This window comes from Bubalus kerabau, chromosome 7, assembly GCF_029407905.1.
Source record: "Bubalus kerabau isolate K-KA32 ecotype Philippines breed swamp buffalo chromosome 7, PCC_UOA_SB_1v2, whole genome shotgun sequence".
NCBI classification, from domain to species: Eukaryota; Metazoa; Chordata; class Mammalia; order Artiodactyla; family Bovidae; genus Bubalus; species Bubalus kerabau.
This window is the reverse complement of record NC_073630.1, coordinates 10,923,182-10,950,354: the sequence shown is the minus strand read 5'-3', so window position 1 is coordinate 10,950,354 and position 27,173 is coordinate 10,923,182. Positions and strand designations below refer to the sequence as shown.

Sequence of the window (27,173 nt, the reverse complement as noted above, 5' to 3'; positions counted from 1 at the left end):
AATGAAAATATTAAGTGAAAAATCATTTAGATAAGAAGTACATAAACCAGAAATCATGAGAGAGGTACACAAATGTCACAATCTGTGCAGGTGGTATATGAAACCACTGCCCTAGGCAATGCCCTAGGGCAAATGTCATTGCCCTAGGCATCTCAGATTCTCTCTAGAAATGAGAAGGCTGGTCCAGAAATCCCTAAGATCAACTCTAGCTCTAAAGCCCAATTATTTTTAACAGGCTTGCATTTTTTTCTTTATCCTTGGGCCCATTTACTGAATTTTAAGTCTTTCAGCCTTTTCTAGATCTTAAAGACACCCTTCTTATCTGCCCCCCTCCTCTGTCAGCACCAAGCACTCACGCATTCATTCATTTATGCCGGGTACTCCTGAAACAAATATTCTATGGAGAACGTACATTCTAGGTAACGTGGGCAAACAGGAAAGCTGCGCAATTCTATACCCTTGACTTCATTCTTAAATGAGTATGCATGTCTGTGGCTCCCACTAAAGTTAAAACCCTCAGAAACGCTGGACTTCCGTCATAATCTTTTCTTTGTACTTCCTGAATGACTAAGAGATCCTCAATGGAAAGTCCCTTCATTGATAAAAGCACATTATCAAGGCTCATATTACAAATTTAAAACATGTGCTGTATAAATCCTGAGTAGGATTATATATGAGAATAGACAAAAAGGACTTTCTATATTTCACAGCTAGAATGGTCTAATGCTTGGGCCATTTTAAACACGAAGGGAAAAATACAGTACTTTTTCTGTAGAGGGTAATACAGTTGGTTGTCTAGACATTTTTACAGGTCTGAGTGAAATGAGGAATTTTAACATGTCAGGTGTTCTTTAATTCAGTGACACTGAGGGAGGAATTGAGTTTCAGCAGTGTTTACTGTTTTTCTGTATAATTTACCTCCAAACACATGATGCTTTGTCGCTTATCGTGTCTGACTCTGCGACCCCGTGGACTGTAACCCTCCATGCTGCTCTGTCCATGGAATTTTCCAGGCAAGAATACTGGAGTGGGTTGCCACTCCCTACTCTAGGGGCTCTTTTCAACCCAGGGATTGAACCTGCGTCTCCTGCATTGGTGGGCGGATTCTTCACCACTGAGCCACCTGGGAAGCCCAAACACATAGTTATGGTATAACTATTATTATCACTATTTTTCTTTGGGAATTTGTCCTTGAGAAACATTTGAGAAAGTATTGTAAAGCACCTGAGTGTGGTGAGTAGAAATTGTCACAAACATCTGTGTGATGTCAGTAGAGTTCTTTTATGCTTGCCAGCAATTCATAAGATTTTCCTGTACTGGTAAAAAGGATATAGCTGTGGTTTCCTGCTGGGGTTTCTATATAATAGTGAGAAAAGCATCAGAGGATCAGTTCGTTGTGGTCGTTCATGCACTGCTGCTCTTTTCTTTTTTGCAAAAAAAACAGGAAGTTGAAGTTTACTCTTTACTCAGTTCAATTATGTTTAATAAGGACTTATCCATGTCCTCCTGTATAGGAGGATATAAAGATGAAAAATGCCTTTAAAGACCATAAACTCTTAATACTAAGAAAAAGTAAAGAGGTTGATGTACATACATTGTGATTAAAAACTGTGAAATTGTTCTCAAAATTTTAATGTTTATGTTTTATCTTAGCATAAATAAGATTCCAAGTGTCACATTGAAACATATTTTGAAGAAACAGCTAGTTAAAAACAGGTGGTTTCTAATGCTAGTAATTACACCAAAGTTCAAATTATAATAGTTTCTTAGTTCTGTATTCTCTAGTGATAGCCCAAAATCTTGATTTCCTAGCCCAGTAATTTTGAGGGGAATTGGGCAGAAGAGCATAGTCCAAGCCTTTTTCTCAAAGACAAAGTAAAATGATGTACTTAGATTTAATAAATCAGTATGATTACACTTAACACTATTATACATTTAAAAAGAAAGAAAGCCATGCACAAAAAGAACATTTGTAACCAAGTATGTATTCTGAATGGGGCTTTCCAGGTGGCTCAATGGTAAAGAATCCACCTTCCAATGCAGGAGAGGCAGGAAATGTGGGTTTGATCCCTGGGTTGGGAAGATCGCCTGGAGGAGGGCATGGCAACCCACTGCAGTATTCTTGCCTGGAGAATCCCATGGACAGAGAAGCCTGGTGGGCTATAGTCCATGGGGTCGCAAACAGTCAGACATGACTGAGCGACTGAGTGTGCATGCACATATATTCTGAATAAAAATGATTTAATGGAAACTGTATCAGTTAGGAAAGCAGTACTGTATGGTACTGAGCACACTGAAGAATTGATGCTTTTGAACCGTTGTGTTGGAGAAGACTCGAGAGTCCCTTGGATTGCAAGGAGATCCAACCAATCTATCTGAAAGGAAATCAGTCCTGGGTGTTCATTGGAAGCACTGATGCTGAAGCTGAAACTCCAATACTTTGGCTACCTGATGCAAAAAACTGACTCATTTGAAAAAGACCCTGATGCTGGGAAAGATTGATGCAGGAGGAGAAGGGGATGACAGAGGATGAGATGGTTGGATGGCATCACCGACTCAATGGACATGAGTTTGAGTAAACTCCAGGAGTTGGTGATGGACAGAGAGGCCTGGCATGCTGCAGTCCCTGGGATCGCAAAGAGTCGGACATGAGTGAGCAACTGAACTGACTCACCACTATGGTGATATGGAATAATGGGTTTATTATAAACTTTAGACCTTGCACAATTGTGGGAGCTTATAGAAAAGTTTATGAAAAGTAGTTGCTTTTGCATCTGGTATTGGGTCTGAAGTCATCATAGGTTAACAGAGCTGGTATGTGTTGTGTGTGTGTTAGTCAGTCATGTCTGACTCTTTGTGACCCTGTGGATTGTAGCCCGCCAGGATCCTCTGTCCACAGAATTCTCCAGGCAAGAATACTGGAGTGGGTAGCCATTTCCTTCTCCACGGGATGTTCCTGATCCAGGGATGGAATCCGGGTCTCCTGAATTGCAGACGGATGCTTTGCCATCTGAGCTACTAGGGAAGCCCTAATAGAGCTGATAGTGGGAAGAAAAGCTGGATGTTAAGTGAGGATGGGCAAAGGCACACTGGAAGCTATGTCGGACAACTGTCCCATCCAGCCCCAGTGATCTGGGAGAACTGTGGAAGGAGCTGGCACTCTGCATTGCAAAGCTGTTCGTGCACCTGGCCCAGAAGGTGAAGATGGGGGTCTATGTGCTCAGTCATGTCCAACTCTTTGCGACCCCATGGACTGTAGTCTGCCAGGCTCCTCTACCCATGGGGTTTTCCAGGCAAGAATACTGGAGCGGGTTGCCATTCCTTCTTCATGGGATGTGGATTTGGTGGGAGGCAAAGAACCACAACCTGGCTGCTACTTGACTTCACCAAGGTGAGCTGGAAGATCTGTGCCAGCACCTGTTGCACCACATGGGCCTTCTGAGAGCTGTAACGCTACTGCTTCACTTCTGCCTTCCAAAGCTCACCTAGATTTTCCTTGTAGCCAAGTGTAATGAAGAAACATTTAGAGAAGGGAATTCTGGAAATGGGTTTCCATCTAAACTAAATTGGCAACTGGTACAAAACCATCACGGAAACTAGTCAATAAATAGAAAGAGAAATGTCTACGGTCAGACAGCCCCTTGATTTTGAGTTCTGTGAGAATCCTCTAAACTGAAGGACTCAGGTTCCAGTCTGCTCATGGATTATGTTTAAGACGTTTTCTTCTATTTATACAAATTTTCTTCTGCGTGCAACTATGAGTTGTTGGTTTACTTACACTCAAAGACTAAAGCTTCAAAAGTAGTATCTATTAAAAAAAAAAGTTCCTGGATTCATGTCATTTAAGCCACTGAGCTCAACACTTCAAAATATATATCATCTTGCAATACAGAAGTTAATGAGATTAACTCAGCACATGGTTGAATGATGTAATGATGAACATATTTTCTGCCACAATAGATTCCAAACTCCATTTTTAGATTTCCGTAGGTGCTGCAGAAGGTTCATATAATATAATGTTACAGAAAAGAAAAGGCTTACTTAGAGATAAGCTGCCTTCTCCACCTCTTTGCAACCCCATGGACTGTAGCCCACCTGGCTCTTCTGTCCATGGAATTCTCCAGGCAAGAATACTGGAGTGGGTTGCCATTCCTTCTCCAGGGGATCTTCCCGACCCAGGGATCAAACCTGGGTCTCCTGCATTGCAGGCGGATTCCCATCTGAATCACCAGGGAAGCCCAATGCAGCATGTGTCATTTGCCTATTGCTGCAAATCTCTGCACTTGGGTTAGGGTGACAGTGTGCTGGCACCCCACTCCAGTTCTCTTGCCTGGAAAATCCCATGGACAGGGGAGCCTGGTAGGCTGCAGTCCATGGGGTCGCGAAGAGTCGGACACGACTGAGCGACTTCACTTTCACTTCTCACTTTGCTGCATTGGAGAAGGAAATGGCAGCCCACTCCAGTGTTCTTGCCTGGAGGATCCCAGGGACGGGGGAGCCTGGTGGGCTGCCATCCATGGGGTCGCACAGGGTCGGACACAACTGAAGCGACTTAGCAGCCGCAGCGCTATACATACAGAGGTGGCTAAGATTTACTCCGTGTGTGTGCTCAGTCACTTCAGTCACGTCTGACTCTTTGAGACCCTGTGGACTGTAGCATGCCAGGCTCCTCTGTCCATGAGAGTCTCCGGGCAAGAATACTGGAGTGAGTTGCCATGCCCTCCTCCAGAGGATCTTCATAACCCGGGGGTCAAACCTACGTCTCCTTCATCTTCTGCATTGCAGGCAGATTCTTTACTGCTGAGCCACTGGGGAAGCCCAAGATTTACTTCTTACCAAGAATAAATCTGTAATCTAGTGAGAGAGATAATACAGAGATTCAAGTGAGGGAGAGGAGCAAGTGTTTAATGTGGGCTTAATATGGAATTGGAAATATTCTGGTTCTAAAAAGATGAAGTGTTAAAATACTGTCCCACACTATACATCTAGAATGACAAGGACAAAACAAAAACTTGACAATACCAAGTGCTGGCAAAGATGTGGTATAACTGGAACTCTCACATGTCACCAGTAGGAATACAAAATGGTACAGTGACTATGGAATGTATTTTGGCAGTTGCTTATAGAGTTAAACATTCAGTTACCCCATGATCTGGCACCTCTACTCCTATTAACTTAAGTGAAATTAAAACCTACAGTAACCCAAAGATCTATTTCTAGTGGCTTTATTCATAATTGCCAAAACAAGACATACTGAAAATATAGCTCAACTAGAGAATGTATAACCAAACAGTGGCACACTTGTGCAATGGAATACTATCCAGCAGTGAAAAGGAAGAAATTATGGATACAACAAACAGCACAGATGAATTTCAAATATATTATGCCAAATAAAGAAGCCAGTCTGAAATAGCTCTGTACTTTTACTGTTACATGACAATCTGGAAAAAGCAAAGTCAGAAGTGGAAAACAAATGAGTGGTTAAGAGTGGGGGAGAATTTGACTCCAAATGAATGGTCAACAGTCAAGGACTTTCTTTGGGGAATGACAGGATAGTTTTGTATCTTGACTGTGGTGGTGGTTATACAGCATTTATCAAAACTCATAGAATTGTACCCCCCAAAAGTAAATATTACTGTACATTTTTTTTTAATTCTTAAAAAATAAATTCAGCTTTGAATCATGGTCCAGAGTTTAGCATCCTCTTTGTTCTGAGATCAGAAAATCAGGCCATATGGAGAAGATGCTAATCCTATTCTCTGTTTATTGACATAGAAAAATGTGCAGACTGAACAGATTTGTGCTCTGATGTCCAGAAATCTTGGGTTAGTTTAGCTCTCAAAACTCTCTTTAAATGGATGGAGGCAGGGATCATGGGGCCCTGAATATCAGCTAAGAATTCTGTTGCCAAAAATGCTGTTACGTTAACCATATGGTGGATGTAGGTGAGGGTATTGTGCGCTTGCTGTGTCTTCTGCTGGCTGTGTGTGAATGGGCTATGACCCCTTCTCTCACCAGTCTCACGTTCATAGACCCTGAAGGTGACTGTTCACTCCGATCTAATTTATTAAGGTCTTATAATATCGGAAGTGCTAAACTACATGCTGTGAGCACTAATACCGAGCTACTTAGAGTCTGTATCAAAAATGAAGCTTACAACCTAGGGTGAGAGATAAGACATGATAAATCCTGTAATAAAGGTCTTCTTACTGGACTGTGGCTATTGAGAGATGGAAGTCACCACTTCCTGCCAGGAGTATCAGAAAGGTTTACTTTGAGGAGAGGATGGTGTTTGTCCTGAACTTTGAGATTCTTAGTTCCTAAGGTCTTTGAGAAATGGGTCTTTTCTATCTTATTTACTAGTTTCTTCCATATTTCATCCAGTCCCTGATACACTATGTTTTATTGATACATCAATGTTTTATAATTAATAAATGAAATAAAAGACAGAGGTGGAGAACACACACCAGGGGGACATGGGCTGAGCACAGAAATTCAGGCAAATGCTTGAGAGATGCATGTTTGAGAAACTGAGAGTTGTTCTGTCTGGCTGGAGTATAGGGGGCTTGTGGAAACCAATGTGGTGAAATCAAAATGGTGTTGAAATCAAACTGGAGGTATTCTTCAGTTAATGTTAAATAATATGAACATGTTTCAGTATAGGAAGCCTCTGAAGGATTCTAAGCTGAAAGTGAAGTGATCAGTCTTTTAAGATAATGTCATTTGACAGTGATTATAAGACAGTGACTATTACTGATTATATAAGCTGTATTGAAGCAAAGCAAAAAAACCATATCTTAGGCACCTATACCAGCTCAAGCATGACTTGGAGAGCTCAAGGGTTTGAAGATGGAAACTGGAAAACAAGAGTCAGAAGCCCTGGGTTCAAGTCCTAACTCTGCTTCTGAGCTATGGTATAAATCACAGAAGTTCCTGAAGCCTCAGTCTTTTTAATCTGTAAGGTTAATGTGGAAATTATAAGAAAGAATATCTATGGGAGCTTTGTATATTCAAAAGAGCTATATAAATGTGAGAAGTACTGTTATTTGAGTCTTGGTTATAGGCAGGAAAGTTGCAAATATTTCTGGCAGAGCTGTGACAGGAGTTGGGGACTGCATGATTATAGGGGATGAGGGATCTGAAGCTGTCAAAACCATTCCAGGATTTTAAGCCAGACCTGGCTGGGTGACCACTGGTGCTATTAATAGGAACAGAGATGTCAAGAGGGAAAGTTCATTTAGGCAGAATGATGTCGAATATGGGATAGCCAAATTCACCATCCAGTCGCTGTACCATGTTGAATTTGGGATACTGGCATAACATGCAGATCCGCAGTTGTAAAATGTAAGAGGATGGGAGAGTGGGGAAAAGTGGTGCCTGTAAAGAAGTTACAGCTATTAGATCAGCACCATTAGATACTCTAAGTGTGAAAGAGATTTCCAAGGACAGGAAAGAAGAGGACTAAAGAGAAAAATTCCTGATAAAACCCATGTTTAAGGGTCAGAAAAGGAAACAGTTTCATCTAAGGCTACAAAGGGACTGTCCAAAAGTGGAAATGAAACTCAACTAGGAAGAATGTCAGAAGGGTTCAGTGGTGAAAACCATGCCTGGAGTTCTCGGCAGATGAGGAATAAAATTCAGTTTCCTTATTTTGAAATTGATAAAGTAATACTTCCCTTGCTGGCTTATTGTGGAAAATAAATAAGACTTAGAGCAATATCTTATACATAATAGTCTTAAAATAGGAGCTGTTATTATAGCATTTCTATTGCTATTAGAAATGAAGTCTCATTTTCAATATCTTTTAGGAATTAAAAAAAAATGTAATTACCCAGGCCTTGTGAGTTTTGTGTGTATCGTGTTCCTTTATAAAACATAAATCATAGGCTTAATTTGCAGCATAATTAACATCTACCAACCTTTAAAGCATAAAACCTAGCTCCACCGTCATTTAAGAAGAGCTCCATACTGTCCTGACAAGAGCATACTATTTTTCAGTGATTCATGAAGGTGTCCTGCTTGAAAAAAATTTCTTCCATCCCTGCCAAAGTTAAAGCAAAGATACACAGGTTAAGAACTTGCCTGTCTGTTTCCTGCTGCTGCCCTAATGTGAAATGTATGATTTATATGGAATTAATGCTATATTCAATCCTGAAGGTGGAAATGTAAACTTAGTTAACTCAGAAAATCACTAGTGGAGGGGAGAAAAATTAAAAGAATATCAGTTTTATATGTACACTTTTACACTGTCTTATGAATAAGTGACCAGACAGCATAGAATAATCATAAAATCTATTTGTACCATGCTGATTATTTTTTAGATTTTTATCTAAAAAACTGAGCATCTCTGCTTTGATTCAGGTAAAAACCAGTTTCCTTTAAAACAGGGGTAAAAAATCTTCCAGGATCACATCTTGTGTCTCATCTCAAACCAGCCACCTTGAAAATGTATGCTATTAAAGAAACAGTGAAAAAGCACAAAAGGCTTGGGGACATCGGCAGTTACTCTGGGGAACACTATCCAAGGCAAGGAGCAGGATACTGTATCTTTTAAGATCCTCAGGGCTCTGAAATTCACTGGTACATTGAACATAAGTCCCTTGGTTTTCAAAGCCAGATGTTCTGGGGCTTGTTTTCCTGGTGTAGGACCCCAAGCTCAGCCCTTTGTAGGCCTGGACCCTTTGCTCCTTGGGGAGGACCTCTGTGATTGGGACATTCCTTCCATTCATGGCTCACTAGTCCAGGGGGACGAGTCCTGACTACACTGTGTGTCTGCTCCTCCTACTCATATTGCTGTGATTTCTCCTTTGTGTCTTTAGTTGTGGAAATCTTTTCTGCACGTCTTCAGGTTGTTCTCATGGATAGTTGCTCTGTAAATAGCTGTAAGTTTGGTGTGTCTGTGGGAGGAGGTGAGCTCAGAGTCTTCCTACTCTGCCATCTTGGCCACTTTCCCTCTACAAGTTTTGATTAATCATTTAAATACATGGAGTAATGTGCCATTGAATTTCAGAGCCATGAGGATCTTGAAAGATCAGAGCATAATAGCCCCTTATCAGCTTCTCTCTGAGTCCTGGCACAGGCGGCAGTTTGAAAGAAGCCAGGGTCAACCCTACTTGATGATCTTGGAGAGCCTCCTGGAAAAACAGGAGGCAACTGGGACTCCCCCTGGGAGCCTTCTTTGGGAACTCATTCTACCACAATAACATCAGCGTTGGCAATCACTATTTTGAAATTGTCTCTATAACCTATTAGTGTTAGGGACACAGCCTTGCCCACCAGTAGGCCGTGACAACCCCCAAAAGACTGTGTAGCACTTTATTTATAATGAAAAAAATCTGCATATCGGTGGACCTGAGCAGCTCAAAACCACACTGTTCAAGAGTCAACTGAATACACAATGGAATATTAGTCAGCCATAAAAACGAAAGCTTGTTATTTTTGACCATGTTGCTGGATCTAGAGATTACTGTGGAAAAAGTCAATAAAAAAGCCAATACTGTATGATCTTGCTTATATGTGGGAATCTAAAAAATGAAACAAACAAAATGAAATGAAACTAGACAAATAAACAGAAAACAAATGGGTGATTGCTAGAGGGAAGGGATGCAGGGGGCAAAATAGGTTAAGGAGATGAAAAGGTACAAATCTCCAGTTATAAATAAGCCACTGGGATGTTATACAGCATAACAAAGATGGTCAATAATATTGTAATGACTTTGTATAATGACAGATGGTTACTAACTTGTGGTGATCATTGTATGGTATATGCAAATGTTGAATCACTGTGTAGTATAATTCTAAAACTAACATAATATTGTAGGTCAACTATATGTCAATTAAAAAAAACTATGGGACCTCCCAAAGAAATTGATAACACATTTTGTCATCATTTGATATGAGTTGCTGCCCCAACACTGAAATCAGGCACATTTTCTTCTATATAGCAATCAGTAAAAATGAATCTTACCATGGAACCAGCTCATCAATATTTCTCTTTTCTCTTTTTTATTTTGTAAATTATGAGAGTATGATAACACATTTACAAGAGACTTGGAAAATACAGAACGAAGTTACATATAGTCCCACTATATATTACAATTATTTTTAAGTAGATAAATTAAGATCATCAATCTTTCTTTAGGATTTATTGTGATTTGCTGAATTTTCAGAAACATCTCTAAATATACACATTTCTTTCTGTACTTTCATTCTACATTTTAGTTAGTGATTTATTTTTTACTTATTTCAAAGTATAGGCCTTTGAAATAATTTCTAGAATAAAATTAAATTTCTTAACTTGGCACTGAAGTCTATTCATAATAGACTTGGGCCGAGAGCCGTATTTCCCAATGAATATCCCAACCCATACCCCATTTTCACACAACTCCCAGCTCTCCTCCTTTATATACTCTTAAGTTCCAGGCACAATGGACCACAGTAAGTCTATAATTTCCCATGTTTGAATCTTTCCTTAGGCTGTCTCCTCACTCCCAAAGCTCAACTTTAAAACCTCAGCTAACACCCTTACCATGTGCTATGAAATAGCACACCGTCCAGTTTAGTCAGTTCAAATGTGTAAGCCACAGTAGACTAATTTCTAATAACATATAACCCCAAAATGTCAAGGCTTAAGGAAATAACATTATATGTGTTTCTTAAAATCTTTACCGGCACTTGCAAAAAGTCTTTGAATTTTACTCTAGTGTCAATTGAACATTTGCCCTTCTGTACTCTCCTAGCACTTTCCTTTGTAAGCCTAGTACGGTAGTTGTTCTTAGAGGTATATCTTCCTTAAAATGTTCAGTTCTGGAGCCTATCAGCCAGCTTTTCTGGCATAGCCCACCCCCCAAACTTAACATAATGCCTTAAGCATAGGACTCCTCAATAAATGTTTACTTAGTTCAGTTTTCCATTGAGTTCAGTGTTGAAATTCTTCAGGAATTTGAGACTAGCATAGTAGAGTAAAAAATAATAATAATTTGCTTTATAAGTATTTTCGTGGTACTTCTAAATCCTTATAAAATTAAGTTGTTTTTTTTTAAGTGGCTGTATTGTATCTAAGATATTTATCATATTTAAAGCATCTTTAATGTAATGAAATAAAGCATATATTTCCCAGTCAGTACTTGGTGACTTTTCTTCCTTGAGGTTTTTGTTTTCTACTCATTCTGAAAGTCAAAAAACTCCTGGAACCAATGATAAGAGATAAAATAAATAGGAATGTATTTATAATGTATAAGAGGAGATGTATATAGAAAATGCAAATACATTGAAGCTGGAGTCACATTTTTTAAATGAAAAAAAGGACAAAGGATCTATAGTATTTTTTTAAAGTAAGCTTTCCAATTATGAGGTAGATTCTCAGATGAAAAGAACCTTTATCTGATGTGATAAAGACAGAATACAGGAAAGCACCAATGAAAGGTGAATTTTGCTGGAAGAGAAATATCAAAGCTGGTCTGAAGTCAGTCCCAGCCAGAGTATGAGGAATCAAAAAGCTGAGGACAAGATTTCTGGGTCATCATGATAGAATGGTTATAATGAGCATCACCCACTACTGTTATCTATATAACTTTAACAAGATGATCAGCAAAAAACCACAATTTTGTTGAAGCAGTTCAGCTTTTGAAATGAACATTTTTGTGTGTTGCAAACCAGTATCCTTGACTTTTATTGACAATTCCTTTTATCACTTTTGTTAAAACATTCAGAGAACATGACAAGTACTTAAGTATTGTGTCCTCTTAATTTTTATGTGTAATTACATGAGGAAAATATATTCCTTCTATTTAAAAAAAGGGGTGAGTGTGATTGAGCAACCTCTATGAAAAGGAAAATGTCTATCAGTTAAAGAAAAAGATATATAGATATTTTGCAAAATAAAAAGGGAAAGAGCTGAAAAGATAAGCAACTGATGAAGTCAAGCTAGGAAATGATGTATCTAAGTGGAAAACTTGTGTATGACTTCCTTGTCCACTGAGGATAGATTAAGCAGCTGGAGTAGCAGAGTTAGAGATTTAGGCAAAGAGTGGATGTTCTAATGAGCTCCTTGCTCATAGTGATTCCTTCCCAAACACCCAGTTTCTCTGCCAGTTCCTGGACGCTGAATTACTTTATGTGCCTTTTCCCCAATCCGTGTCAATTTCATTTTGTATAAAAGGTGAATCTTGATCATTTCTTTTGGAAATAATTATGCAGAAAGGCCATAGTAAGATTTGAGAACAGCAAAAAGAAGTGCATTGGAGGACAGAGTCAAGAACTGAGATCTTTTCAGTGCAGCCTAAGGTTCCAAAATATTTTCAGAATTAAAATGTCAAGTTGTGGACCATGACCTTTGGTGGTTCTGTGATTATGGAGTGGGTGGAGTAAGGGAAGGGAGGTGGGGAAGGGGCAGTGGACTTGGAAGGTTACCTGGCAGTAAGTTTATTAGTAAGAAACTACAAGTAGTTGTCTGTGACTAACACTACATATGTTGCTGCTGCTGCTAGCCAACACTGTGCAAAGCCTTCTTTCTAAGAGCTCACAACAACCCCATGAGGTAGATGCTACTTCCATCCCTCTGTTATAAGCTCTAGGCGCCGAGGAGTTAAGTCATTTACCCAAGGCCACACAGTTCGTAAGTGGCAAGCTGGGTGTGAATCCAAATCATCAGATTCTAGAAAATTCTTAACAGTCTTGCTAATGGAGCCTCTCCCACAGAGAAATGTTTCTCAAAGATAAGGTCCACAGTAACTCTAAACTGCTAGTAGTTCTCTAATGCCTTGTGTTCAGTCTCCTGCCCCTGCTCATGCTGTTTTCTTTGCCTTGAGTGACCTCCTCCCTTCCACCCTTTCCTTCACATGGCTAAGTCTTCACCCTTCAGGTCTCAGTTCAGGGGTCATCCTACTCAGCAAAGCTTTCCAGAACCCTCCTGAAGGTGGTGGGGTCCCTCCCCTCACAGACGTACATGGTGTCTTATGAGCACCTCCATCACAGCGCTTACCTGTTACTGTACTGCCTCATCTTGACATCTTGGATAGCCCAGCTAACTCATCCTTCGCATCCAGTCAGTCATGGCGCACAGGAGGTTTCATAGCTTCAGTATTTCTAGATCCATCCTTTCCTCTCTGTTCCTGTGACCATACCTTGGTTCTCTCAGTACCTCCTGCAGTCACCTTCTGAAAGGTCCTTTTCCCTCCAGTCTCCACACACCTGCCCCGTCTAGCCCGCAGTGACTGCCTGTTGGCAAGGGGAAAAGCCCAGTGCAGTCTCACTTTGTTGCTCCCTTTAGTCTCATCTCTTAACAGATGGCTGCTTTGCACTATCAACCCTGATCTGGAGCTCCAGCAATGCTCAACAATACATCGTTCCAACCCCACCCCACCCTCGACCACTCCTGCCAACAAGCTGTCTCTCTCTTCTAACATCTGTCCGTGAGTTGTTCTTAATGTGCACATGAAATGCCCTCCCCCCTTCGCTGACAACTCCTGCTCAACTTTCTTTTTTTAAAATTGAGATATAGTTGATTTACAGTATTATGGTAGTCTCAGATACACAGCATAGTGATTCAGTATTTTTACAGATTATCTCCATTAGAGTTATTATAAGACAGTGGTGACAATTCCCTAAAATATAATCTATTTTATACTTAGTAGTTTGTATCTGTTTATCTCATGCCCATGATTTGTACTAGTTTGCTTTCTGTATCCATGAGTCTTTTCTGTTTTGCTACTTACATTTGTTTTATTTTTTAGATTCTATATCTAAGTAATATCATGTAGTATTTGTATTTCTCTGACTTATTTCACAAGTCATAATATTCTCTAGGTCCATCATATTGCTCCAAATGACATTATTTCATTCTTTTTTATGACTAATATTCCATTATCTATTTTTACCACATCTTCTTTATTCATCTGTTGATGGACATTTGAGTTGCTTCCATATCTTACCTATTGTAAATAGTGTGCTCTGAACATTGAGGTGGATATATCTTTTCTAATTAGTGTTTTTTTCTTTTTCTGGATATACCCAAAGTGGAATTGCAGGATCATATGATAGTTCTATTTTTAGTTTTTTAAGGAAACTGCATACCAGTTTCCGTAGTGGCTGCACCAATTTATATTCCCACCCAAGGTGTACACAAGTTCCCTTTTCTCTACATCCTCACCAGTATTTATTATTTGTAGTCTTTTTAATGACAGCCATTCTGACTGGTGTGGTCATGTTGACATATGTCTCCCCTATATTCACTGTGATGAGAGTCTTTATCCTGAATTTTGTCAGATGCCTTTTCTGTGTCTACTGAGATACTTGTGTGATTTTTATCCTTCCCTTTATTAATATGGTGTATCACATTGATTGATTTGCACATACTGAACCATCCTTGTGTCTCTGGCAAAAGTCCACCTTAATCACCATGTACGATCTCTTTTATATATTGTTGGATTGGGTTTGTTAATATGCTGTTGAGGATTCCTGCTTGACTTTCAAGGCAGCCTTGCTGTCACTTACTCTCAGATTCCCTAGGTAGGCCCTCTCTCAGTTTCACCAACAGTGTGATCTCCTAATGCCCTGTATCTCATTCTTTCATGAAGCTCATTGTATTATATTCCAATCAGCCCTTTTCATTTCCTCCTTCCATGCTAGGGAGGAACTTCCTGAAGGTGAGAACTGGTATATTTATCATGATACTGTCAGTGCCTGGGATGTAGCAAAAGCTAGATAATGTTTGATGAATGAATTAATGAATTAAATGTCACATATATAAATATATATATCACACAAATAAATATCACATAAATAAATGTCACATATATAAATACATATAAATAACATTATTTCCACCTTTTGTGCCTGATGCCTTACCATTTGTCCTTCCCCCTTACTCCTCATTAAACTTGGAGCTGTTCCCGAAGTCCACTTTGCATGTACCATGATCTGTGTGGTTATTTCCACTGACTGCACAGATTGGAATGAGTCCTTTTCCTCTTGTGTTCCTGTTGAAATCTCTGGCACTTAAATTGCCTCTGTCCCCAGCAGATGCCAACCCCTGTAGGCCGGAATGAAGTTTTGCTCATTTCTGTGTCTCTCTAGTCTCACAGGCCCAGCACTAGTGTATGTTAAAAAATTTTGAATAGCTAAAAAAAAGTAGTATGTTTCATATTTAGTACTTCAGGCCCTTTATTTAGCTGTATAAGAGTTGAGTGGATACAAAAATAATTACTGTGAAGGCCCTGCCTTCATCTCATCTTATAGCCTTCAGTTAAGCAAGAGGTTTTACAAAGCTACATGCTGAGGCCCTTGGCAAGCTTGGTTGATCTTAATAACATGTGGTCTTCTTAGGCCTGAGCAGATGTGGGTGATGTTCTTATCACTTTTAGAAAAAAATAGCCTCCCTTACCATCTGAGAGTAATATAATTGCATGTATGACAAATTATTATATTAATGAATTCTTAAAAGCAAACAAGTCCAGCTCATTATAATTTTATTAGGTGAATTTCCACAGATTTGTGAGATTTCTGACATAAATTCATAATCCCCATGATAATCAAGTGGGAATAGCCCACTAAGCCACTTCAGGCCATGAAGAGGTCATTTTTAATGAAAAGCACCAACACATCTGCAAAGTAAGTTCTCAGGGTAGCGCCTACACATTTTGGATTGATCCTTTCTTAATTAATTCTTCTAAACCTGTGGGTTTATCCCAATAAAGAATGTGCACTGCTGAAGCAAGAGAGAGAGCACAACTGCTCATGGTCAGGCTGACAAGGCATGATGTAAACTTGCCTGGATTCCATTTATTTTATTGTTTAAAAAGGATGTAGAATATTTATTTTTGTTAAAAACTGCTAGTCAAAGCAGTGAATAAAAATGCAGAGCAAACAATTCATGAGTTGCGATGGCATGGACATGATTCTCATCATAGCTAGTGAATAAAACAACTTCAATAATAGAAACAGCTCTTCCTTTATGTTAAAGTGATTTTGTTGGCAATACATTGCACATTATTGGTCTAATGTGAGATCTTATTTTCCCATTAACTTATGTCCACTCGATGATTTATAACTTTCTATTTGAAGGAAATAAGAGCACAGTTCTTTTGAGGCATGTTAAACTTTTACCAGTGTTAACTGCATGCTTTTTTTTTTTTTCTTGCCAGTGCCAGGGAGGATACCAGGCCTGCCAGGTAGGCACTCTCTTTACACTCTTAGACCTTACTGCTTAACAAATAAAAACAAAGGAACAAAAATCAATGTTTGACAGCAAAGCAATACCTTATAAAGGGGCCATGCCCCTGCACCAATGCAATGAGAACAGAGGGGAGGTATCTAAATCAGGGGTTGGGAAACGCTTAGGGTGGGAGAGGTCTAAAAAAGTTACCCAGAGGAGGAGATGCTGAGCTGAACTGAGCTTCACAAGGGAATAAAGAGGAAGAATGTATTTGTTTCCTAGATCTGTCATAGAAAAATGCCACAAACTGGGTGGCTTGAAACAACAGGGATTTGTTCTCTCACTGTTCTGTAAGCTAGAACCTGAGACCGAGGTGTCGGCAGAGTTGGTTCCTTCTGGTGGCTCTAAGAATCTGTTCCATGTCCCTCTCCTAGCTTCTGGTGGTTGCCCACAGTGCTCAAATTGTAAACACATCACTCCAGGCTCTGCTCCTGTCTCTTCACAGGAACTTCTCCCCAGTATTTGTGTCTAGGTCCATTTTCCCGTCTTCTTAATGAACTAGTCATATTGGATTTAGGACTTAACCTAACCCAATGTGACCTCGTCTTAACTTGATTATATCTACAAAGACGCTGGTTGTGGGTTAAGCTCACATTCACAGGTTATGGGTGGATCTGAATTTTAGCGACAGTATTGAGAGTACAGAGGGCATTCAAGAAACAGAAAGTATCATGGATGCTTGTTGGATTGCTACATGGATGCTACAGTTGGATTAAAAGGTTCTGGAGATCCTAACAAGTTATGAGGCTTAGAGGCAACAGGAGCTTCATCACAAAGAGTTTTGTGTGCCAAGCTTAGGAATATGAATTTCCTCATGGAATGTGTGGGTGTCACAGAAGGATTTTAATTCTGGAAGTTACATGATTATATTTGCATTTTAGAAAAATCTTTCTGGCAGCAGTGCGGAGAATAGAAGAAGGTACAGATTGGAGATAGAGAGATTATATAGGAAGTCCTTGAAATAATTCTGGCAAGAAGTGATAAGTGCCTATATCACATCAGCAGTAGGGAGACTCGAGAGAAAGTGGTCGATAGAGGAGATATTTAAAAAGAAGGATCTCTAAGACATGGTGGCTAGTTGGGTGTGAGGGAGAAGAACAGAGAGACAAGAGTGGTTTTGAAGTTTCTGGCTCTATGTGAGAAGATGGAGGTGACATTCGCTTAGCTAATTGAGAAGAAGAACATGATTAGAGATCAAGGTGTGTTAGCATTTGAACCTAGTTGAGGTAATAACACTTCTAACTGGAGGGCTGCTATTTTGGAAATTGACTGACAATTCTGGCTTGAGATTTGAGATTCCTGAACATATAAGTAATGGTGCCCCTCAAGTTGAAAGTAAAAAGTGAGACGAGCAGAAGTTCTGGCAAATGCCAACATTTAGGAAATTAACTGAGGAAAAAAAAAAGTCAAAGACTGCATTATGAAGGAGACTTCCTTAGAAAAGAGGAAAACCCAAGGAGAGCATATCACAGATAAGAGAGCTTCCAGAAGGACAAAGTGTTCAGACTGTCAATGCTGCTGAGAAGTCTACAAAGATAAGGAGAGAAAAGTGTTTGTTTTGGCAAAATACAATCATTGGTGGTTTTAGCAAGGGCAGTGTTGGTGGAATGACAGGAATGACAGAGGAAGAAAAAAGACCATGGTGACTGGAAGTGACTCTACAGGAAGGGAGGTATGTAGGGATCATGGACTGTCATTTCAAGATGGTGGATTGTGAGGAATCAGAGCTCTGGTGGAATCAGTAGCTCCATGGGGTTAGGGAAGAGTTTTCCCCTGATGGAGATTTAAACAAGCTGTGATTCAATTCAAATGGGAGAATATGAGGTCTACGGAGTGGCCTTGGGGCAGAGGCGGAAGGTGGGAAATGAGTAAGGACATCTCTCCCAAATAAAGAAGTCTATGAGGGCATGTTCTTAAGGCAGTTGTGGGATCTCTCGGAGAGCTGCTATGTGGTCATTGTGTTATATGAATAACAAAAAATAATTCTCCATGAAATGGGCATGTTTTGCTGGCTACCTTTCCCAAACCTTAGAACTATCACATGAGGGGACCTATCCTCCTCCAGACAAGGTCAATTATGCCTCTCTCCTTGGGCTTTGCATCTGGAGCATTTAATTGATGCAGGCAGGGGTTTGGGAGATGACGGTGGGGGTGATTAGAAATAACTTATACCAGTGACAGTTTTTTACCATACCCTGGTTTCTTCCCTCTTCTACCCTGCTTCTGTAGCCTTCTTCTCTTCCATTCCTGTGTCTTTTGATAGGCTACAGTGCCAAACTCTGGGAACCACATGGCTTGGGTTCAAATCCAGACTAGCCACACCCTAACTGTGTGATTTGGAGCAAGTTACCATTTAACTTCTCTGTGCCTTGGTTTCCACATCTGTGAGACTAGGATGATGCCTGTATACAGGGTTCTCTAGGAATTGATGATTTTAATGCTTAGAATGGTCTCTACTCAATGGAGGTGCTCTAGGTGTTTGTTATTACTTTTCTGATAAATTCCCCTTCTCTGCAAGCTAGTCCGGATCATCTGTTTCTGTGTGCCACCAAGGAATCTTTATGGATACCTCCTTCATTCCAAGTGAGTAGCATTATATGATATTATACTAAACTTGAATATCTCATGTAATTAATACTTTCATAGGGATTGACCACTACAATGGTTTAGAGAGAGATGAAAGTTCTCATTTAAGTATCAGATAAAGCAGGTTAGCAAGAGACACTAATGGCATATTTGTACAGAATTTTAGAGAACAAATATGGGTGAATTTTTAAAAATTATTTTGAAATGTGATAACTCCACATTGTCTATTGATAGAAGTGAGATGGATATGATAGTTCCTTTCTAAGTTCATAATACAGTAGAAAATGCAGTGGCCGGAGCATCAGATTTGGAGGCTTATGTCACTTATGTCCCCTATAAGAAGGTAGTATTTCTCTCTGAGTCTCAATTTCCTCAGGCAGAAAATGCGCATGGCTATCTGACATTGAATTCTAGGGTAGTTTGTTAAACAGCAATATTGCAGCAAAGATAAGGAGGCTGATAAAGCGATGGGATTAAGATCTCCTTTAAAGGAAAATAGGGGATAGTGAAAAAAGCCAAGGAATAAATCTAACAAACTCTGGCAGTTAGAACTAAGGAAAAAAAGCTACCCAAGGCAGTCTGGACCAAAACACAGAAGAAAACCAAATAAACTGTGGGTCACAGAGGCTAAAAGAGACACACATTTCAAAGAAGAAACATTCATGTGTTGAACCTGGCTAAGAGGTCAACTAAGATGAAGCCAGAAAGTGTTTTGGATTCACATATGTCAGGGTCACCAGTGATGGCAGCATGAGGCTGGGTGGAATGCAGGGATGAAGGCTTATGAGTCAATCATGAGCAACTAGTGACAAGAAAATATTATATATCCAGGAGCCTCAGAACCCAAGGACAGAGGATGGAAAAAAGGAGTTTGAAATGACTAAGGCCCAGCAGATGGCCCAGCAAACAAACATGACAATTTTTTCTTGTCTGATTACCGCAGACAAGTAACCAGAAGGTCACCATTGTGGACTGACTCTCCAAGGTCCCATGACAAAAGGGGAAAAGCCAAGTTGAAGATCTGACAGGTGGACCAGTGAAGGGCAGGCAGCCGCACAGAACAATATCTGCACAAGGAAGCACAGTGGTTCTGAAGCAGAAGAGTTCAGCCTGTGTTCCCTGGGGCTCCTTGCCTCTCTCCTGGAATGCACAGTATGTAGACTGCAGACTGTCCCTTGGGGACAGATGCTCTGCTTTTGCAGGTCTCTCATGCCTTTCCCTGAGATCACCTTGCCTCCCACCTAGACACAGACCCCACAAGGGCAGAATCTGCCACTTCTCCTGAGAGGTTAGCCCACAAAAAGAGGGAACAGTGGCCACTTTCTTCACCATTTAGGCTGGAATCTAAAATTCCTAAAACATTTTGAGAATTCAGCTGTGATCTCAAAAGCCACTGTTATGGAGAATGGACACTTCTGAGGTCAAAATACTCCCCAACGTTAAAGGTTCTGGGAGAAAAATTCTTTGTTTGGGCTGAAGGCCCTTCCCAAAATGTGTGAGAAGCTTATGAATCAGAATGAACTGTTGAAAAGGAAAAAAGATACTTAAAAAGTGTTATGTTTAGGTCTGCCCAAACAAGCATGTATGTGTGCTTAGTCACTCAGTCATGTCCAGCTCTCTGCGACCCCATGGACAACAGCCCACCAGGCTTCTCAGTCCATGCAGTGGGATGTCATGCCCTTCTCCAGGAGATTTTCCCAACCCAGGGATCCAACTCAGGTCTCCAGCATTGCAGGTGGATTCTTTACTGTCTGAGCCACCAAGGAAGCACTAGAATACTGGAGTGAGTAGCCTATCCCTTCTCCAGGGGATCTTCCCGACCCAGGAGTTGAACCAGGGCCTCCTGCATTGCTGGAGAAGGAAATGGCAACCTACTCCAGTACGCCTGCCTGGAAAATCCCAGTCTCGAAGAGTCAGACACAACTGAGTGACTTCACTTTCACTTTCATGTATTGGATAAGGAAATACTCCAGTATTCTTGCCTGGAGTATCCCAGGGACAGAGGAGCCTGGTGGGCTGCCGTCTATGGGATCGCACAGAGTCGGATGTGACTGAAGTGACTTAGCAGCAGCAGCAGCTGCTGCATTGCAAGTGGATTCTTTACCAGCTGAGCTACCAGGGAAGCCCCCAAACAAGCGTATTTGACGCATACTTTTTTTTCTTTTTAAAAAAATGATTCAGTTATACATATACACATATATGTATTCTTTTTTAGATTTCTTTCAATTATAGATTATTACATGATATTGAATATATTTCCCTGTGTGATACAGTATCCTTGTTTATCTACTTTATGTATAACAGTCTGTATCTGTCAATCCCAAACTCCTAATTTATCCCTCCCTGCCCCTCTTTTTTCTTTAGTAACTATAAGTTTGTTTTCTGTGTCTGTGAGTCTATTTCTATTCTGTAAATAAGTTTGTTTGTATCATCTTTTTAAATTTCACATATAAGTGAGATCATATGATATCTGTCTTTCTCTGTCTGATTTACTGCACTTAGTATGATAACCTCTAGGTCCATCCATATTGTTGCAAGTGGCATACATTGCACTTTGGCACATATTGCAAGTTGGCCAGAAGGTTTGTTTGGGTTTTTCTCAGGGAAAAAAAAAAACACAGTGTGATATATATGTATATCACATCTCTATATATGTATATACACCATGTATCTTCTTTGTCCATTTATCTGTTGATGAACACAGGTTGCTTCTATGTCTTGACTATTGTAAATAGTGCTGCTATGAACACTTGAGTACATGTATCTTTTTGAATTAGTTGTTTTTTTTTTTTTTTTGATATATGCCCAGGAGTGGGATTCCTGGATTATATGGCAACTCTATTTTTAGCTTCTTACGGAAGCTCCAGACTGTCCTCCATAGTAGTAGCACCAGTTTACATTCCCACCAACAGCGTAGGATGGTTCCCTTTTCTCCACACCTTCTCCAGCATTTATTATTTGTAGATTTTTTTGATAATGACCGTTCTGAGTGGTGTGAAGTGATATCTCATGCAGTTTTGATTTGCGCTGCTATAATAATCAGCAATGTTGAGAACCTTTTCATGTGACTATTTGACATCTATGTCTTCTTTGGAGAAATGTCTGTTGAAATCTGCCCATTTTTTTGATTGGGTTGTTTGTTTTCTTGATATGGAGCTATATGAGTTGTATGTATATTTTGGAAATGAATCCCTTGTCAATCACATCAATTGCAAATATTTTTTCCCATTCTGTTAGTTGCCCTGTTTTGTTTATGGTTTCCTTTGCTGTTCAAAAGCTTTTACATTTGATTAGGTTGTATTTGTTTATTTTTGCTTTTATTTCTATTACTCTAGGAGGTGAATCCAAAAAAAATGTTGCTGCAGTTTATATCAAAAAATGTTCTGCCTATGTTTTGTCTAGGAGTTTTATAGTATCTGGTCTTACATTATCATATCCAGCCTTACTTTTGACATGTATTCTTATATGCTATCATTTTATGAGTATATATTCCCTCTACCCATTATGGGAATATTAAGTATATGTTCAAACTGAAGTTGCAGGAGCACAACTCCTGCTGCTGGATTCTTGGCAGGCAGAGCATCTCCCAGCTAACATATCCACTCGACAAATGAAGGTGGGAGAAATGATCCACCAAAGATCCCTTTGACTTCCTATCATAGGGATCGCACAGAAGAGGCTAGGAAACAATGACAATTCGCCTGACAACAATAATAATAATAATCTGTGACTGGTATTTCCCCATTTCTTTGCATATTACGAAGAACTCACATTATTTTTTAGTACATTTATGTTTCTTCTCTTTTACTTTAAGAGGCTTTGGGGTGAGTGAGGGAAGGATATACTTCTCATGTGTACCAGATTACTTGTTATTTCTATAGAGAAACATAAGAGCAATGTCTAGTTTATCAAAGGAAACTAACCACCATTTATATTAGCCTCCCCCAAATGAAATACTTGAGTATAAATTTAACAAAATAGGTAGAAACTTTATGAGGAAAGCTATAAGACTCTGGTGAATGAAATCAAATGAAGAGATATTTCCATGTTCTAGGATAGGAAGATTCAAAAATGGCAAAATGCGAGTTCTTCCCAACTTGATTTATAAATTTAATGCAACACCAATTGAAATCTCAGCAAGTTATTTTGTGATCTTGCCAAACTGATTCTAAAGTTTATGTGGAGAGGCAAAATACCTAGAATAGCCAATACAATATTAAAGAAGAACAAAATTGAAGGACTGATGCTACCAAACTTCATGGCTTCCTTTAAAGGTACAATAATCAAGGCAGTCTGATCTTGGTTAAAGAACAGACAAATAAATCAATGGAGTAATAAAATGTCATCAGAGTTCAGCTTTTGGCCCATATAAATATAGTCAACTGATCATCAAGAAAAGAGCAAAGGTAATCCAAAATCACTGCAGATGGTGACTGCAGCCATGAAATTAAAAGACTCTTACTCCTTGGAAGGAAACTTATGACCAACCTAGATAGCATATTCAAAAGCAGAGACATTATTTTGCCAACAAAGGTCCATCTAGTCAAGGCTATGGTTTTTCCTGTGGTCATGTATGGATGTGAGAGTTGGACTGTGAAGAAGGCTGAGCGCCGAAGAATTGATGCTTTTAAACTGTGGTGTTGGAGAAGACTCTTGAGAGTCCCTTGGACTGCAAGGAGATCCAACCAGTCCATTCTGAAGGAGATCAGCCCTGGGATTTCTTTGGAAGGAATGATGCTAAAGCTGAAACTCAAGTACTTTGGCCACCTCATTCGAAGAGTTGACTCATTGGAAAAGACTCTGATGCTGGGAGGGATTGGGGGCAAGAGGAGAAGGGGACGACAGAGGATGAGATGGCTGGATGGCATCACTGACTCGATGGATGTGAGTCTGGGTGAACTCTGGGAGTTGGTGATGGACAGGGAGGCCTGGCGTGCTGGGATTCATGGGGTCGCAAAGAGTCAGACATGACCGAGCGACTGAACTGAACTGAACTGAAGCAAAAAGTTAGTCCAGAAACAGACCTTGCACCCTTCACAAAAACTAATTCAAAATGGTGGATCATAGACCTAAATGCAAAATGTGAACTATTATACTAGAAAATCACAGAGGAGAAAACTCAGATGACCTTGGGTATGGTGATGACCTTTTAGATACGACACTAAAGGCACAATCCATGAAAGAAAGAATTGATAAACTGAACTTCATTTAAATTAAAAACTTATGCTCTACGAAAGATGATGCCAAGAGAATGAGAAGACCAACTATAGACTGGGAGAAGATATTTTTAAAAGACATTTCTGGAAAATGACTGTTAACTCAAAATATACAAAGAACTCTTAAAATTCAATGAGGAAACAATCTGATTTTAAAATGGGCCAAAAATCTTTAAGAGACACTTCACCAAAGAAAATATACAAGGAGCAGATAAGCGTATGAGAAGCTGCTCCACATCATACTTCATTAGAGAAAAGCAAATTAAAACAACAACCAGATGCCATTACACATCATTTAGAATGACTAAAATCCAAAAAATCAAAATAACACCAAAGGCTGGTGAGGATGTAGAATAAGAACTCTCATTCATTGCTGCTGCTACTGCTGCTGCTAAGTCACTTCAATCATGTCCAACTCTGTGTGACCTCATAGACAGCAGCCCACCAGGCTCCCCCATCCCTGGGATTCTCCAGGCAAGAACACTAGAGTGGGTTGCCATTTCCTTCTCCAATGCATGAAAGTGAAAAGTGAAAGGGAAGTCGCTCAGTTGTTGGTGAAATGCAAAAAGGTACAACCACTTTGGAAGATAGTTTGGCAATTTCTTAACAAAATTAAACATACTCCTAACATACAATCCAGCAGCTGCACTCTTTGGTATTTACTCAAATAAGTTGAAAACACATAGCTACACAAACACCCCCACATGGATGCTTATAGCAGCTTTATTCATAATTACCCAAACTTGGAAGCAACCACCACATCTTTCAGTAGGTGAATATAATGGTTTATCTGGACAATGGAATATTATTCATTGCTAATAAGAAATGAAAATACTTGGAAGAACCTTAAATACATATTGCTAAACGAAAGAAGCCAATCTGAAAAGTCTACATACTGTAAAATTCCAACTATATGACATTCTGGAAAAGGCAAAACTATGGAGATAATAAAAAGATGAGTGTTTTCCAGGGGTTAGAAGGACAGGGAGGGTGCTTGCTTCTGCAGCACATATACTAAAAAAGAAGGGCTGGGAAGGGAGGAATGAATAGATGGAGCACAGAGTGAAACAGAACACTGAAACAACTCTGTGTGGTTCCCCTTATGATAGAAACATGTCGTTATACATTTGTACAAACCCACAGAATATACAACACCAAGAATGAGCCCTAATGTAAACTATAGACATTGGATGATGTGTACATGAAGGTTCACTGATTATAACAAATATGCCACTCCACTCTGGTGGGGAATGTTGATGGTGGGGGACTTTACGCATGCATGGGGACAGAGGTATATAAAAAAAATCTCTATATCTTCTTCTCAATCTGCTATAAACCTTAAACTACTCTAATAAAATAAAATCTGAATTTTAAAAATATTAATAGTATTTCTGAAGATTAGAAAAATTTATCCTTTATTATATATTCTAAAATTTAGTTACAGTTATTAGTGATGGTTGAATTAATCTTAGCTCTCAACTCATTTTAGTTTGAGCATTGGTCTTTAAAGGACTCTGTCTTGTTAGTTAATCAAATAATTAATTTCTTTTTCCTTTTACCCCACTTCTATCCTTTTCCTCATCATTCACCCATAACCCATCATGCCATTTTTACATATTTTTATAAGAAGGATATTATATCAATATATCTCTTTCTATTGCATAAAATTTTTTAAAAAGAAACTACCTACTGAGGGTATTGTTTTCAGCTAGTCTTTCTTCATGTATAAATAATAAGGAAAAGGAAAATCCACATTCTAAGCAATAACAGAAGTGTAAGTGCAACAGTAATTAATGAAATGAATCTCTAATTAAGACAGGTTGCATTAAAATGTGAATTAGAATATCATTGCTGCTGCTGCTGCTAAGTCACTTCAGTCATGTCCGACTCTGTGTGACCCCATAGACGAAAGCCCACCAGGCTCCCCCGTCTCTGGGATTCTCCAGGCAAGAACACTGGAGTGGGTTGCCATTTCCTTCTCCAATGCATGAAAGGGAAAAAATAAAGTGAAGTCTCTCAGTCATATCCGACTCCCAGCAACCCCATGGACTGCAGCCCACCAGGCCCCTCCGTCCATGGGATCTTCCAGGCAAGCGTACTGGAGTAGGTTGCCATTGCCTTCTCCAGAATATCATTAGCAAACCTATAATAATTTAATTAAAATAAATATTCTGAAAGGAACTTAAAGATCAGTGTATATTTTAATTTACATGTGGAATCTAAAAGATTAAACAAATGTAAGAAAACGGAAACAGACAAATAGAACAAACTGATGGGTTGCTCCCTGAGGCTAAGGGGTTCAGAGGATGGGCAAAATAGGCGAAGGGAATTAAGAGGTACAAACTACCAGTTCTAAAATAAAAAAGTCATGGGGATGTAATGTACTGCACAGGAGATATAGTCAGTAAATATCACAATAACATTGTATGGTGTATAAGCTATAAAAATAATTGAATCACTATGTCATATACTTGAATCTAATAAAATGTTGTAAGTCAATCACACTTCATAAAATGTTTTAAGTCAATTTTTTAAAAATCAGTACATAGACGGTAGAATAAATACAAGGCGTAAGAATTGTATAAAGTATGATTATACATGATTATACCTAATATATAGTAGGTGATCAATAAATATGAGAGAATGGTTATTAAATTCATTGTTAGTATCAAAAATACTCTATTATTTGTTATATGGCAGAGGGACAAAATAGCTCTGAGCTCTGAGACAGGTAATTCTGTTTTTAAGCAAGAATTTCCTGGATTCAAGCCCCTTGAGACAGGTAAGGCTCAGAGAACCTTCCCTTAAAATTAAGTCTGCCTGGCCTAGGTTAATTGTAGACATTATGGAACTGAGAGCGCCACATGAAACTGACCCACTGTTAAGATCAGTTAAGCAGGTTGGGGTTTTGATTTTCCCTTTTTTTTAATGAAATGTGTTGGCAAATATTAACTAGTCTGATTAGGACCCAGATTGCATTACGGTGACAACATTACAGTTTGTTATTCCTGTTGACATGGACAGGGAGACAGACAAAGGTCTGTTTCACTAAGGAAGAAATAAACAGACGAGTAAGGGATTGCACAATTACTTTTCCTAGAGCTCTTTGCAGGGCTGGCAGGAAATGAGTGAGGAGGAAGGAGGGCTACTTTCTGCTC

General features: G+C 39.4%; 1 protein-coding gene across 3 annotated transcripts in view; it reads left to right on the top strand.

Annotated features, from left to right (window-relative positions):
- GPRIN3 (GPRIN family member 3) overlaps nt 1-27,173 on the top strand; it is a 76,933-nt gene that overhangs the window by 12,889 nt on the left and 36,871 nt on the right. The window contains exons 1-2 of one of the 3 annotated variants that reach the window (XM_055587633.1): nt 16,925-17,885; nt 18,736-19,951. The exons of 1 other annotated variant lie outside the window; for it this stretch is intronic. The gene's annotated coding sequence lies outside the window, so the exon portion shown is untranslated. Of the gene's footprint in view, nt 1-16,924; nt 17,886-18,514; nt 19,952-27,173 lie in introns of those variants that run through there. One more of the 3 variants, XM_055587634.1, reaches the window with a different exon arrangement.